Source organism: Erpetoichthys calabaricus, chromosome 10 (assembly GCF_900747795.2).
Source record: "Erpetoichthys calabaricus chromosome 10, fErpCal1.3, whole genome shotgun sequence".
NCBI lineage: Eukaryota > Metazoa > Chordata > Cladistia > Polypteriformes > Polypteridae > Erpetoichthys > Erpetoichthys calabaricus.
In genome coordinates this window covers 106,126,848-106,141,566 of record NC_041403.2, presented here as the reverse complement: position 1 = coordinate 106,141,566, position 14,719 = coordinate 106,126,848, and the positions used below count along the sequence as shown (strand labels likewise).

Genomic DNA, 14,719 nt, shown 5'->3' with positions numbered 1-14,719 from the left:
TACTACAACCAAGGCGGTCTCGGTATCTGTGGTTGTATATTATATATCTTTTGTCAAAAATTGCTTTTAAAAAGGTAGAGGTTTGCAATGAACAAGAACAGCTATCACAAGTAAGTAATACAAATCTCAGCAGGACAAAAAAAAACTGCTTTTTACATCAGCAGAGGTTCTGTGACACTAATCCATATTTTAGAAAATAAACATGGAATGGGAGTCTTTAAAGTTCTATGAAAAACGTACATATACCTTTTTCTAGGACAGCACAACATATGCAGTAAGGCTACTTATCAAAATAATAATTCATACATTTATATAGCGCTTTTTGCTCTACGCAAAGCGCTACCACACAGGGAGGACCCGGGATGTGAAAACCAAGATCTTCTTATTGCGAGGCAGTAGTACTACCGCTGCACCACCGGTGTGGCAATTTTAAATCTAAAGTATAAAGAAAATGAGAAATATAAGAAATAAAAAGTTAATTCATCCTTGAGTTTTATTAAAACAGAAAAGAGTCTACAATTAAGACATCAATATCAGTTCTACAGCACTGCTAACCTCCAATATTGGAGATAAACACCTATGTCCTACACCCCATTTCTGGGTTGTGGGTGTGCCTGATCCTGCATCAGCTGTGTTATTCATTAGACAGAAACAACCCTGGTCAGAGTACCAGTGTACTGCTGGGCACAACTAGCACAAAGGACCACACTTGTGCCAATTTAGAGTCACTAACTAAATGACAAGATCTCACGCACATAGAGGAAATTTGCAGAGTCCACACAAACAATGACCAGGCATAGGATTCTAACCTGGGGTGCTGTATCCATGGACCAGCAGCACTAACAATTTGTTATTGTGCACTCTCTGTGATGAACACTTAATAAAACAATGTAAGTAAGTCCCATATTCAGTTTCTTTAATATAATGAAATATGATGATTGTCACTTACTACAAGTGGAGGCATTTTCCTTTCACCTGGTTTATTGAACATTGTCCCATCTCCACGTGAATTGTTGTAGATAATAAAAGGCATTTATACATCTTATTTTCATTTTTTTGCCAACTACTGCACAGTTTAAAACAAATGTGTGCTTTAATCAAACCAACTATACCTGATCTTCTAAATGAATCTTTAAACACAGTACACATAAATCACCAAAAATACACCTATTCAAAAATTACTTAACAAATTGTGCTTTTATTTTGGTTTCTAAATAAAACCCATCATTTGTAGATATCAAATTCTTTTCAGTTGTAAATATAATATTCAATATTGGTAAACAATGGGAGCAATAAGAAAAAGACTTTTGATATACTTCAGCTGTAGGCACATATTAAAAAGCATATTATTTATATATGGAAAAGTGACACATTATTTCCTTGACACATCCAGTTTTTAATGTTGCAATGGACTGGAGCCTTAGACCCAAACCTTGTCAAGGTGTAGGTCATTTGTGTTGTATACTCATGCACAGACTAACATTCACACATACACACATACAAGGCAAAATTAGAATGATCAATATAGCCAAAATGCCCTAGCCACATTAAAAGAAAAAAAAACACACAGATTCTGAAAGAACATGCAGATAATGTATAAATATCTTTAGAACCCAAAAAAAACCTACAGAAATGTAGACAGAATATACAATCCCAATACAGGAAAAAGTCCAAGTTGAAAATTAATTTATGGTGTGAGATCTGTGAAGTAACAACACTACCCACTACACTACTATGCCACACCTACTGCTTTATCGGCAGTTACACCGTGTGCTTGCATTCAAAAAGACACAAGCTCATGTAATTTTAAAATATATAACTGTAAAAGTACAGTACTGTATTTCTGCCTTCTGGAAAGTTCTATTTAAAAAAATACTAATAACTAAAATATATAAAAATATATTTTACATAACTGCATCACTGATTGCAAAAATGTTCATGACGGCTTAAACATACAACAGCTAAATGTATGCAATGAGAAAAATAAATTTTAAACTGATTTTTGAATTGGATATTAAGTACTCTCCATATTCTTTAAGATAAAAAGTAGAATGATGTGTATTTTTAAATACAAATGTTGATTTCCGCTAGCAAAAAGTGGACATGAGGCGATTCCAAACACATTCAAAAGGTCTAGACATCATAAAACGGAGGTAACACATGCCACCAGTGCTATAAGTGAGGCTTTGGCTCAGTGGGATGGCTGGCATCACAGGTCCTTATATTAGCACAGATGTGCATGCAATCACCATGGTGATCAGGTCAGTTTATATGTGTTGAATTTACAAACTCTGTACTGTAAACAAGAACAGAACCACACAGGTATCCAAAGTAGATGGAGCCTTGAGCATGGGAAAGGCCCTTTATAAATAAAACATATTATTAAGTTGTAGGTATAAAGAGTAATTACCAATAGTATATGTTAGGGTTCCAGCAGCAGGGAATTTCTTCTATAGAAAAACCATATAAAATATAGTAAATGGTATCTACTCTCTATATATAAAATCCTAAGCCTAAAAGTGCAACGATTTTGTGCAACGTTTTTTGTCACGCTTTAAATCTGGCTTATTTTAAAACCTACACATATATGTTTGATATCATTCTTCTCAGAATTTATCGAATTTTAATGTAATGTTGTTAGATTGTCTTGTTCTTATTCTGTTTTTAAATTATAAACTAAAATATCAAGAAAGTCTTGGTTTTTGTAAGTTAAAACGAATGGATCATTTATTTAGTCTCTTATAAATACTCATCAAGCATAGTGGACCTCAGTTTAACAGGAATACTCCAATCGGTAACAGAGTAAATATTTTATTCTCATTTCATGATTTTTACTCCGTCAAATAATAAATAATTTTTCATAAATATTTGTAGACTTTCGTGATTTTGACTCCAGTAAATTATAATTTTTCTTTTGTACATTTACAAATTTTACTAATATTCTGGCCGCAACTGGGGGTTGGGTGCCTTCGGGTCTTGCCCCCCTAGTAAATTACATAAAGTGATAATGAGAGCATGGTAAAAACAAGATATAATATAGTTAGAAGTATACAGAATACAATAATATGCTTGGTCATCCTTAATAACATAAGCAGGTGGTTGCTTTAGAAATCTTTGCCTTCAAAATGTTTAATGATTTTCAGAAGTCTAGAAGGTAAGTCAATTTCTGCCACATGAAGTGAAAGATTATAATTTGATTGACTAAACTTAACCAAGCCCTAGCCTTAACCACCTTTGAAAATAATAGTATCATTTTAAAAAACAAATTCCTTTCTTAAGATTTGTATAAAACTGACTTCAGTTAAACCAAGTTTCATCTCCTAAAGGACCTCCATACATGTAAAGTACCAACACCTGTATTATTAATGTTAACGCACTGTATCCAAAAATCACAAACTGCTTTATGACTGTCATAATAGGAGAACTAGATGATTTTATTCATTTTGGATCAACACCAACATCTATTGTGAGTGAGCAAAATCCAATTCCATATTTTATACATAGAAATGTAACATTATAATATTCACAAACCCACTTAATCCAGTTCAGGGTTGCATGGCATGTATATCATGCATATATAGCTATTTATTTGTCAACAAACCTGTACATGTACAGTATATATAATGGGAACACCATGACTAAATGCTTTGTACCTAATATTTACACAGCATATTATACATACAGTACACACTGTATATTACACATATGCCACAACACTCCTGCATATAAATCCAGTATATACTAATGTCAACGTTTTCACAACCGTTTTCTTATTTTAAGACTTTTAAGAATGGGAAATGAGGGGCAGGCACTAATCAAAGTACAAAGAATCACTTATCTTAAGGATTAGCATCCTTGTTATGTATGTATTAAACAGTATAGAAAAGAACACGATACATATAAACCTACTTATTACTCATATCTGTGTGCATATACAGTACATCTAAGTAAGTTTAAATGTATTGTGTGTGTGTGTTTACAGAATTCACGCACACACTGCACACCTCTGTCCCTCACCTAAAGATGCACTAAACGGCAAGTACATTTATTTGAAAAACATCTGAGTGAATGAATGAGGTACCTGCTTACAGCTTTTATATGTATATTAATATAAATAACATCTTCGCTTAGGGTCTTACATAGAAAATAACTGTGAATATCCTCTTCTTCACGCAACTGAAAACTAAGAAATAAAACTGACTCGGTTAAATAGGTTAACTGCCAAGTGCTCATGCGGCCGCGTTTTGTCTGAGCTTTTGTAACATGAATTAAGACACTTGTCAAAAATTAGAACAACGTGTCAGAAACTTATTCAAATAGATCAGTTACATAAACATGTGGAGTGAGAGCAGGTCGGCTTCTGCGTTGTGTTACGTCCTTATTTATATATTTATTTTCAATGCCAGGTCTAACCCCCCACCCCACCCCTCCCCGACACACACACACACACACACGCACACACACACACCCCCATTAGGTACATTAGTGAATGTAAAATGGAGTCAGCCAAGGCTAGCCGGTTTGTGGGGGCAGAGGCAAGCGGAGACATTCAAAAAAGAAAAAAAAATCAGGGGTAAAAACCCTTCACGGTTTTGTAATACTCAGCCGTGGCACTTCAATGCCACTTGTATAAACTCCCAAGAAGTGCTTGGTAAAGACCAATGCGCTCCGAAAAGCTAAATAAAAACACAAATAAGAGAGCCCAAGCAGTGAAATCCCCTTCCCTTCTCTGGTTGTAGTAGGGTAGGGTGTTGACGCAGCAGAAATTTCCAGCTGGAGAAATTCCCCTTTAGGAGGTTAGGCGAGGGAGGGGGGGGGTTAAGCCCTTGCCAGATTTCAGCTTTTTTCCGTTTAAATAGCACGACAGGACCACGCGTGGATTGGGCTCTGTGGACATATCATGTAACACTAATGAGGGTTTGATGATGAAACTTCAAAAACTGTGGATTTACCTTATTCAGTCTACATATCAGAAAGTCGTACGAGATGAGAGGGCGTCGGGTTAAGAGCAAAGGCAACCAACCCCCAGTTAACGACGATTTAAGTCTAAAAAATAATAAAAAGGAAAACTGACACACGCGTACTGTACATTCAAAACATTTACCCGTCAAAGGTGTATAGCCGTGTGTGCTGCTCCTCCGTGATAGCTATACTGTCAAGATGTTAAAAATAATTATTATTATTAAAATATTTGTTCTCGTTATAATGTGCCTTGCTTCTTCCTTGACTTACTGCCTGGCGCTGATAGGTAGTTTCTTCACTAATGTCACGATCGCCCGGCACGAAAACAGCTGTCACAACACAGCTACTGGCTTCATATGCCTTGTTTTTATTTATTGTTTCTTCTTCCCATGAAATATTGAAAGCAATCTCTCATTTAGCCAATCGGATGGACCCGAACAACAAAAATAAACTCTTGCTGGCAGCTAACTTGTTCTTTGAGATCAATTGCAATAGGTATCGCACTAAATCCATGATTATTCAAAAATAAGTAAATAAATAAATAAATAACAAAATAAAGCGCAGTTCCACATACTGTTGTCTACAGCACGAAACGAGCTCCACCTGATGCCGAGTGACAAAGGTAAGCAACCTGTGCAAAACTATTTCATAAAATATTACCCATAAAGAAGTAACCCCGTTCACAACATACACATAACACATCTCTCATTTACCCCCCAAAAAAGAAAATAATCGTATCGAAAATTTACAGATGTCGATTAGTTTACCTGTTAACCCATGGATCTGGGTGTAGATTAAATCGTCAGTCCAGGAGCAGTATGGTGTGACGATGAGGGCTGACAATAACAGCAAGCTTCTTCTTCTTCTTTTCAGTCCCTCAATATGAATGTAATTCCCCTCTTTTCTCTCTGCCTTCCTCCCCTGCCTTCTCTGTGTCTCCGTATCAGGAACCAACCTCCCCCCCACCCCTGTCTCTCGCTCGCTCGCTCGCTCGCTCGCTCTCTCTCTCTCTCTCTCTCTCTCTCACCCTCACCCTCTCTCTCTCTCTCTAATGTCTCAAATACAGGAAATGAGGCAACATGGACACACTCATTTACCTAACAGCATGCTGGGTAGAAAGAACCGCGTACGGATAGTTCTAATGTGAGTGACAAGGTAATGCAACATTGTCATTAGGTCCAAGGCTGAGTGTCGAGATCTGCGCAGCGGGGAAGAGACGTCTACCTGGGAGCGGCACATCGAGGAACGCTGCCTGTTACGTGGTCAGTGTCGCGTCTTCTAGCTCGTGGTAAAATTATAATCCTGTGCCTATTTTGTCGCTGCTCGTCTATTTTTACAGTAACCCCGTTTAGACTAATACAACGGAGAAGTGTCAATATTCAGAAAGTAGAATCTCCCTGGCCCTAAATACAGTTAGTCCTTCTAGCAGATCTTCGTGATTGCAGGTAATGGCTGCTTTGTTGACCTTCTCCAGGCTGCTGCATGTAGATGGACAGAATATTTTGAATCTTTAGGTTGCCTATAATGATGATATAACTAAATGATGGGTTATTGAATTGAAGCAACCACAGGGTAGCTGTACTGTACAGATCCTTTTTAAAAGATAGAACCTAATCTACAATATCAATCATATAAGCTAAATAAATTGTAACATTTAAAAAATGTATAATTTCCATCCAAATGTAAAGCATATTTTGCATTAATCTAATACAATTAAGACGTGCAACCTGTTGCTTTAGCAAACCTAAAAGCAAATATTAATTCACTTTCTTTCTTTCTTTGCAGACTTAAGTAATGAACTGAATATTTCTTAATAAAAACTCATTTGCCTTGTTGAAGTTTTGTTTGTCTTTTGTTTAAGTTTTTGTTATTATTCATATGCTTTACTTTTATATACTTACTTTTATTCATTTAGCTTATAACTTTGTAGCATACAAAGCAAAGCAAAACCTGGTTAATCCAGAGTATGGTTATAGTTTTGGGATTAATAAAGTATCTATCTATCTATCTATCTATCTATCTATCTATCTATCTATCTATCTATCTATCTATCTAGTTGGCCAGAGCCCAGCCAAGCAGCATTGGGCACAAGGCAGAACCACTCTAGGCAGGGTGATAGTCAAGTCCATCTTCACACACACACTAACACATAGCCATTTTGGAACTGACAGTCATCCTGATGTGCAAAGTTACAGTTTTTGGTAGGAAAGTCAAGAGAAAAATCCTAGATAGGCACTGGAAGAACATGCTGTCTCCAAACAATTAAGTGTGTAATTCAAACTTGGGAAGTTGGATTTATTAGATACCACTCATAACCACTGAGGCATTTCTGCAAATCTGCAGATTCATAAAATTGCATGTATTAGTATATGCTTTGTACTAAAGTAAATAGGTTAGCCAGAATTTAACTTAATTCAATTTATATTTGTTGTATGAACAGTGGCTGCTCTGCTGGAATATACAGTCATATGAAAAAGTTTGGGAACCCCTCTTAATTCTTTGGATTTTTGTTTATCATTTGCTGAGCTTTAAAAGTAGCAACTTCCTTTTAATATATGACATGCCTTATGGAAACAGTAGTATTTCAGCAGTGACATTAAGTTTGTTGGATTAACAGAAAATATGCAATATGCATCATAACAAAATTAGACAGGTGCATAAATTTGGGCACCCCAACAGAGATATTACATCAATACTTAGTTGAGCCTCCTTTTGCAAATATAACAGCCTCTAGACGCCTCCTATAGCCTTTGATGAGTGTCTGGATTCTGGATGGAGGTATTTTTGGCCATTCTTCCATACAAAATCTCTCCAGTTTAGTTAAATTTGATGGCTGCTGAGCATGGACAGCCTGCTTCAAATCATCCTATAGATTTTCGATGATATTCAAGTCAGGGGACTGTGACGGCCATTCCAGAACATTGTACTCCCTCTGCATGAATGCCTTTGTAGATTTCGAGCTGTGTTTTGGGTCATTGTCCTGTTGGAATATCCAACCCCTGCATAACTTCAATTTTGTGACTGATGCTTGAACATTATCCAGAAGAATTTGTTGATATTGGGTTGAATTCATCCAACCCTCGATTTTAACAAGGGCCCCAGTTCCTGAACTAGCCACACAGCCCCACAGCATGATGGAACCTCCACCAAATTTGACAGTAGGTAGCAGGTGTTGTTCTTGGAATGCGGTGTTCTTCTTCCGCCATGCAAAGCACTTTTTGTTATGACTAAATAACTCAATTTTTGTCTCATCAGTCCAAAGCACTTTGTTCTAATATGAATTTGCCTTTTTAAAATGAGCATTTGCATACAACAAGCAACTCTGTTTGTGGCGTTAGTGCAGAAAGGGCTTCTTTCTCATCACCCTGCCATACAGATGTTCTTTGTGCAAATTGCGTTGAATGGTAGAACGATGTACAGATACACCATCTGCAGCAAGATGTTCTTGCAGGTCTTTGGAGATGATCTGTGGATTGTCTGTAACCATTCTCACAATCCTGTGCATATGCCGCTCCTGTATTTTTCTTGGTCTGCCAGACTTGGGTTTAACAGCAACTATGCTTGTGGCCTTCAATTTCCTGATTACATTCCTTTCAGTTGAAACTGACAGTTTAAACCTCTGAGATAGCTTTTTGTAGCCTTCCCCTAAACCATGATACTGAACAGTCTTTGTTTTCAGATCTTTTGAGAGTTGCTTTGAGGATCCTATGCTGTCACTCTTCAGAGGAGAGTCAAGGGGAAGCACAACTTGCAATTGACCACCTTAAATACCTTTTCTCATGATTGGACAGACCTGTCTCTGAAGTTCAAGGCTTAATGAGCTAATCCAACCAATTTGGTGTTGCAAGTAATCAGTATTGAGCAGTGTCACACACATGTGCATGGGAGGCAGCTAAAGGGCTTGAGTAAGGGCAGTTCCGAGGCATACCGGGATGTGGCAGAGTGCACTGACTCTTTTTCTATCTTTCCTGTAGACCATTCACGGGAGATTCCACCTGGCACTCTTGACGTCACTTATGGGACTGAGCCTATGGAATAAGACTTTGCCGGTTCTGGCCCCTGTGATGTCACGCCCGGGATCGAACCAATGGCTGAAGACCTTCATGAGCATGACCCCTATGATCTCACTTCCTGTCTTCCCCTTTAAAAGCCTGCACCTTTTCTCTATTCCTTCAGTTCTGTTTTGAACTCGGTTGTGTGCACATCAGTGCCGTATTCATTTAAACGACTTTTGCAGCAAGGAAAACAATTATACGGGTGGCTGCCCCAAATCTTTCTATGACACTGTGTCGAGTTTTTGACAGTAGTTACATGCATTCAAATCAGCAAAATTACAAGGGTACCCAAATTTTTGCACAGCCAATTTTTCACATTTGATTTAATTTCATAGAACTAAATACTGCATCACTAAAAATCTTTGTTCAGAAAACACCCCAGTACTCAGATGTCCCTAGGAAATGAAAGACATACCACTGTTATCTTTTTTGTTGAAAGTAGAGTAAATTATTATGCAGGCTGAGAGGGGTTCCCAAACTTTTTCATATGACTGTAATTTGATCCAGGTTGTCATGGATTAATGTGTTTTCATACATTTTGTTGTTGTTTTCTTAATTTTGAGTAATTTTTAATGTCATTTCTGTTTTTTGAATGGTAATTCTCTAATTGTGCACTGATCCTTTAAATGTTGTTATTTTCCTTGTTCTTTGTGGGTGGAGTCCCAGGGGTGGAGCCACCCTGACATCACCATTCCTGGAGCTCATTTATTTACAGTGGGATAATTGTGAGTATTGTTTTATTGCTGGGTGTTCGTTTTTATTATTTTTTTTGCCTTGCGTTCTTGCACCATTCTTCTGGACTGTGTGTAAGGATTTGTTTGCCTTTTCTAGGCAAGTCCCTTTTTGCCTGTTTTTGTATATTTGAGCACTTCCCTGTATTTACTGTTTTGATAATAAATCCATTATTCATAAAGATTCTTTGTTTTCCCTTTTAATACAAGTATTTCTCCTTTTGTGCTGCTTTTGTTTTATTTTTGGGACATTTAAGTTTATTCTTGAGGCTTATTCCCCTTTTTGGGTCTGCAAAGCTTGAGGCAGGCCTGTGGAGCTTGAATTAAGCCCACTGGGGTGAGGCCTTTTCAAATGAGGCATGGCTTGGCCAGTGAAGCCTTTCAGAGGCCTCACACCTCTTTCATCATACAGAGCTAACATGAACTCTGGAACCTCAGGTACTCTAGGGTTGCATATTATGTTAAAGAGTTATTAAAACTTTGATAATAGATGTCTGCCTTTGATAAATCCAGGTCAAGCTAATTTCTGCCCTGTGTCCAATGCTGCCATGGTTGACTGTTGCTCCCTGCAACCTTGGGATTGATGCTGAGATACTTTAGAATCTGTACATTCATTATAGATGGACTAGGGCAACATACTGAAATTGTCCAATATGTGATAAATAAAGTTTAATGTAAATAGATGTAAAGATTTACATACACAATGATTCCTTATCTAAACTCATTTATTCCAACTGAGCGATTTGGGTGACCAGAGCTAGCATTAGGCACAAACCAGGAACAAACTCTGGACTACAGTCCATTCTGTTCCTTGCACATATTCTTACACTCTGGCTGCGATTGCTAATGATGTCTTCTCTCCTCTTCAGTTCCGAAGCCGCTATGTCACATCACGCCAAAAGAGGGTGTGGTTTTTAATGTTTCTCCCCTTTCCTCTTCAGTACTGAAGAATGCTCAGAAGCCGAATGAGGTTACTTCTCTCTTTTTTCTGGGAAGAGCCGCTTCTTCCAGGTTCCACAATATATAAATCCACCAGCCACCAGAAGAGGCAGTTCTTTGTTTGACGAGAGAGGACAGGTGATGAGGCTCAAATGATAAGCCTGAATACTTGTACAATTTGGCTGTGGCCATTGACCTTTAAGTTTCTTTATTGATATTTTTTTTATCCTCAATTAAACGGGGTTCACTGCTGAGATGCCCCAACTCTTTCCTTGCTTTCTTTTATAATGCTACAGTTTTTAAAGGTACTACTCTTTTTTGACCTGCCTTGCTTCTTATGTGTTCTTTTTGAATCATTTAGTACATACTTTAAAGAATCTTTTGGTTTGTTTTTTTTTTCCTTGGAACCAGAGGTTTTTAAATGGGGTTTCCTGTCCTTTAAGAATATTTTTGAACTTATCGTTATTTAAAAGTGTTAGCCCCATTTTGGGCCTCTACAAGCTGGAAGCCTGCCATTTGAGTTTTGGAAGAGGTTGTCTTTGGTGAGGTCTGTTCAGTGGCCTCAGACCTGTTTCGAGAGCATGTTTGTTTTTTTGTTTCTTTCTGAATCCTGAACACATTTTTGAGAGTTAGGTTTGACAGGAATAACAGCATTGAGAACCCCTACAGAAGGAAAATTTGCAAACTTAACACAGAGAGAAACCAAGAAAGGATTTTAGCTCACGACAAATGTATGTGGCTTTAAGAGTCACTGTATGCCTGAATATGTTGCTAGTTTGAAGAGTAGTACACCTCTCTATGATATAAAAATCTTGGGACGAGACAAGACATTTTCAGAGAGATAATTTCATGTCCTGAGAGACGAGACTTAGTGCCAAGAGATGAATTGAAAATCTAACAGGTCCAAGCGGGGGTGGAAATAAAAGACAAACAATAGACGAAGAAAAGACAAAGAGTCGAAGACAAAGTAGAACGTCGTAAAGAGGTTCAAATACATTGGCGCATGCACTAAAAACGTTGGTGGATGTACTAAAATTCAAAAGTCTCAAAAAACTGATAGTAAAGATCGCATTAGTGCTAACAAATGGAAATTATTACTCGATGAAATAACAAAACAGTGAAAAGAGATCGAATATATGGACATAGGCGATATGACAGAAGTATGTGGATATTGGTCGGCTTTGAAGTTTAATTCGGAGACTTGTAGATCGTCTAATTCGTATTGCCATCAGGGAAAAGTAGTGTTTCTTCCCAATGAAGAGGCATATCACCAAGAAATAAAAGATTTGTTATTTGGTGAAAGTGAATTCAACAAACACTGCAGGCAAAATCTCCGAATCTACAGTAATTTGTTCACGTTCGCATCATACAATGCTCAAACGTAGATTTACACGATTCAGGACCATACACTATGAGAATCTGTGGTCCTGCAACAATTTAAGCTACTACAAGTTTAATTTCAAAGAAACCACAATTCGGTCAGGTTTATATTTATGATCATGGAGAAGCGATGCAAGATAGAATCGAAAGAGTTAAACGATCGGATGTATTAGAAATTCTACAGCCAATAATGGATACAAATCCATACATCCAAAAGTATCTTACTTTACATGAAATTTATCTGAAAAACACAGACTAAGAAGTTTTCTTGGATTTCTATATGAATCCAAAAGATCATGCTCGCATATATAATAAATCAACAAATTGTCAGTGATTATAGTTTCAAAAGACAGAGATATCAAAGACAGAGTTGATATTCATGTTTATCCAAAAGCAGAGCACGATTTGTCGCAATCGGCAGATCCGGGAAATGACTAGCAAGTAGGGCCCGCTCGGGGGGTTGGCTAACGAAGCGAACAGGGGGCAGAGCCCCCTAGTTTTAAATTTTGGTAGATTTTAGACCTGCAGTTCTAGTGGATTGTCCACAACCCATGTACAGAAGCAAAACAGTTCCAGTACAGTACACAGTTATATACTGAACAGAACTGAAGAGTGCATTATATGTATTGTTAATGTTAATAATAATAAATAAATTTTATTTACATACAGTAGGGCAAAAAAGTATTTAGTCAGCCACCAATTGTGCAAGTTCTCCCACTTAAAAAGATGAGAGAGGCCTGTAATTTTCATCATAGGTATACCTCAACTATGAGAGACAAAATGAGAAAAAAAAAAATCCAGAAAATCACATTGTCTGATTTTTGAAGAATTTATTTGCAAATTATGGTGGAAAAAAAGTATTTGGTCAATAACAAAAGTTCATCTCAATATTTTGTTATATACCCTTTGTTAGCAATGACAGAGGTCAAACGTTTTCTGTAAGTCTTCACAAGGTTTTCACACACTGTTGCTGGTATTTTGGCCCATTTCTCCATGCAGATCTCCTCTAGAGCAGTGATGTTTTGGGGCTGTCGCTGGGCAACACGGACTTTCAACTCCCTCCAAAGATTTTCTATGGGGTTGAGATCTGGAGACTGGCTAGGCCACTCCAGGACCTTGAAATGCTTCTTACGAAGCCACTCCTTCGTTACCCGGGCGGTGTGTTTGGGATCATTGTCATGCTGAAAGACCCAGCCACGTTTCATCTTCAATGCCCTTGCTGATGGAAGGAGGTTTTCACTCAAAATCTGACGATACATGGCCCCATTCATTCTTTCCTATTACACGGATCAGTCGTCCTGGTCCCTTTGCAGAAAAACAGCCCCAAAGCATGATGTTTCCCCCCCCCATGCTTTACAGTAGGTATGGTGTTTTTACCAAAAAGTTCTATTTTGGTTTCATCTGACCATATGACATTCTCCCAATCCTCTTCTGGATCATCCAAATGTTCTCTAGCAAACTTCAGACGGGCCTGCACATGTACTGGCTTAAGCAGGGGGACACGTCTGGCACTGCAGGATTTGAGTCCCTGGCGGTGTAGTGTGTTACTGATGGTAGCCTTTGTTACTTTGGTCCCAGCTCTCTGCAGGTCATTCACTTAGTCCCCCCCCCGTGTGGTTCTGGGATTTTTGCTCACCGTTCTTGTGATTATTTTGACCCCACGGGGTGAGATCTTGTGTGGAGCCCCAGATTGAGAGAGATTATCAGTGGTCTTGTATGTCTTCCATTTTCTAATAATTGCTCCCACAGTTGATTTCTTCACACCAAGCTGCTTCCCTATTGCAGATTCAGTCTTCCCAGCCTGGTGCAGGTCTAAAATTTTGTTTCTGGTGTCCTTTGACAGCTTTTTGGTCTTGGCCATAGTGGAGTTTGGAGTGTGACTGTTTGAGGTTGTGGACAGGTGTCTTTTATATTGATAACAAGTTCAAACAGGTGCCATCAGGTAACGAGTGGAGGACAGAGGAGCCTCTTACGGAAGAAGTTACAGGTCTGTGAGAGCCAGAAATCTTGCTTGTTTTTAGGTGACCAAATACTTATTTTCCACCATAATTTGCAAATAAATTCTTTAAAATCAGACAATGTGATTTTCTGGATTTTTTTTCTCATTTTGTCTGTCATAGTTGAGGTATACCTATGATGAAAATTACAGGCCTCTCTCATTTTTTTAAGTGGGAGAACTTGCACAATTGGTGGCTGACTAAATACTTTTTTTGCCACACTGTAGTGCCTTTCCCATGCTCAAGGCAGCAGGGTATATGTAACATTGGATACAAATATTTTCTGCATTGAATATCAAATCAGATAAATACAGGATATACAAAGCATTAAATACAATATAAAAAATAAACCAGAGTAAAATACTAGGAGAAAAGCCTGAACAAATAACATAATTTGTTGTGTAACACACAGAATTTATCCCAAGCATCTGGGCAGAGAGGTAAGTTTTTTTTAAAGAATGAATTGAGTCAGCTGATCCAATTAAAGGAGGTCATTCCAAAGTCTGGGCACTATACTGCTGATGGACCTACCGCCCATAGAGTGCAGGTTATAGTGTAAAGCACAATAAGATTGCCAGAATCAGAGGACCTTAGTGGGAGAACAGGAGCATAGTGATGGACTCAATAATGTAGACCGGTGCAAGACCATTGAATG

At 37.9% G+C, this 14,719-nt stretch overlaps 1 protein-coding gene across 2 annotated transcripts in view; it reads right to left on the bottom strand.

Annotated features, from left to right (window-relative positions):
- Positions 1–5,967, bottom strand: part of zbtb46 (zinc finger and BTB domain containing 46) — a 166,701-nt gene extending 160,734 nt beyond the window's left edge. The window contains exon 1 of one of the 2 annotated variants that reach the window (XM_028811712.2): positions 5,730–5,967. The gene's annotated coding sequence lies outside the window, so the exon portion shown is untranslated. The remainder of the gene's footprint in view (positions 1–5,729) is intronic. The other variant, XM_028811710.2, reaches the window with a different exon arrangement.
- Positions 5,968–14,719: the final 8,752 nt, after the last annotated feature.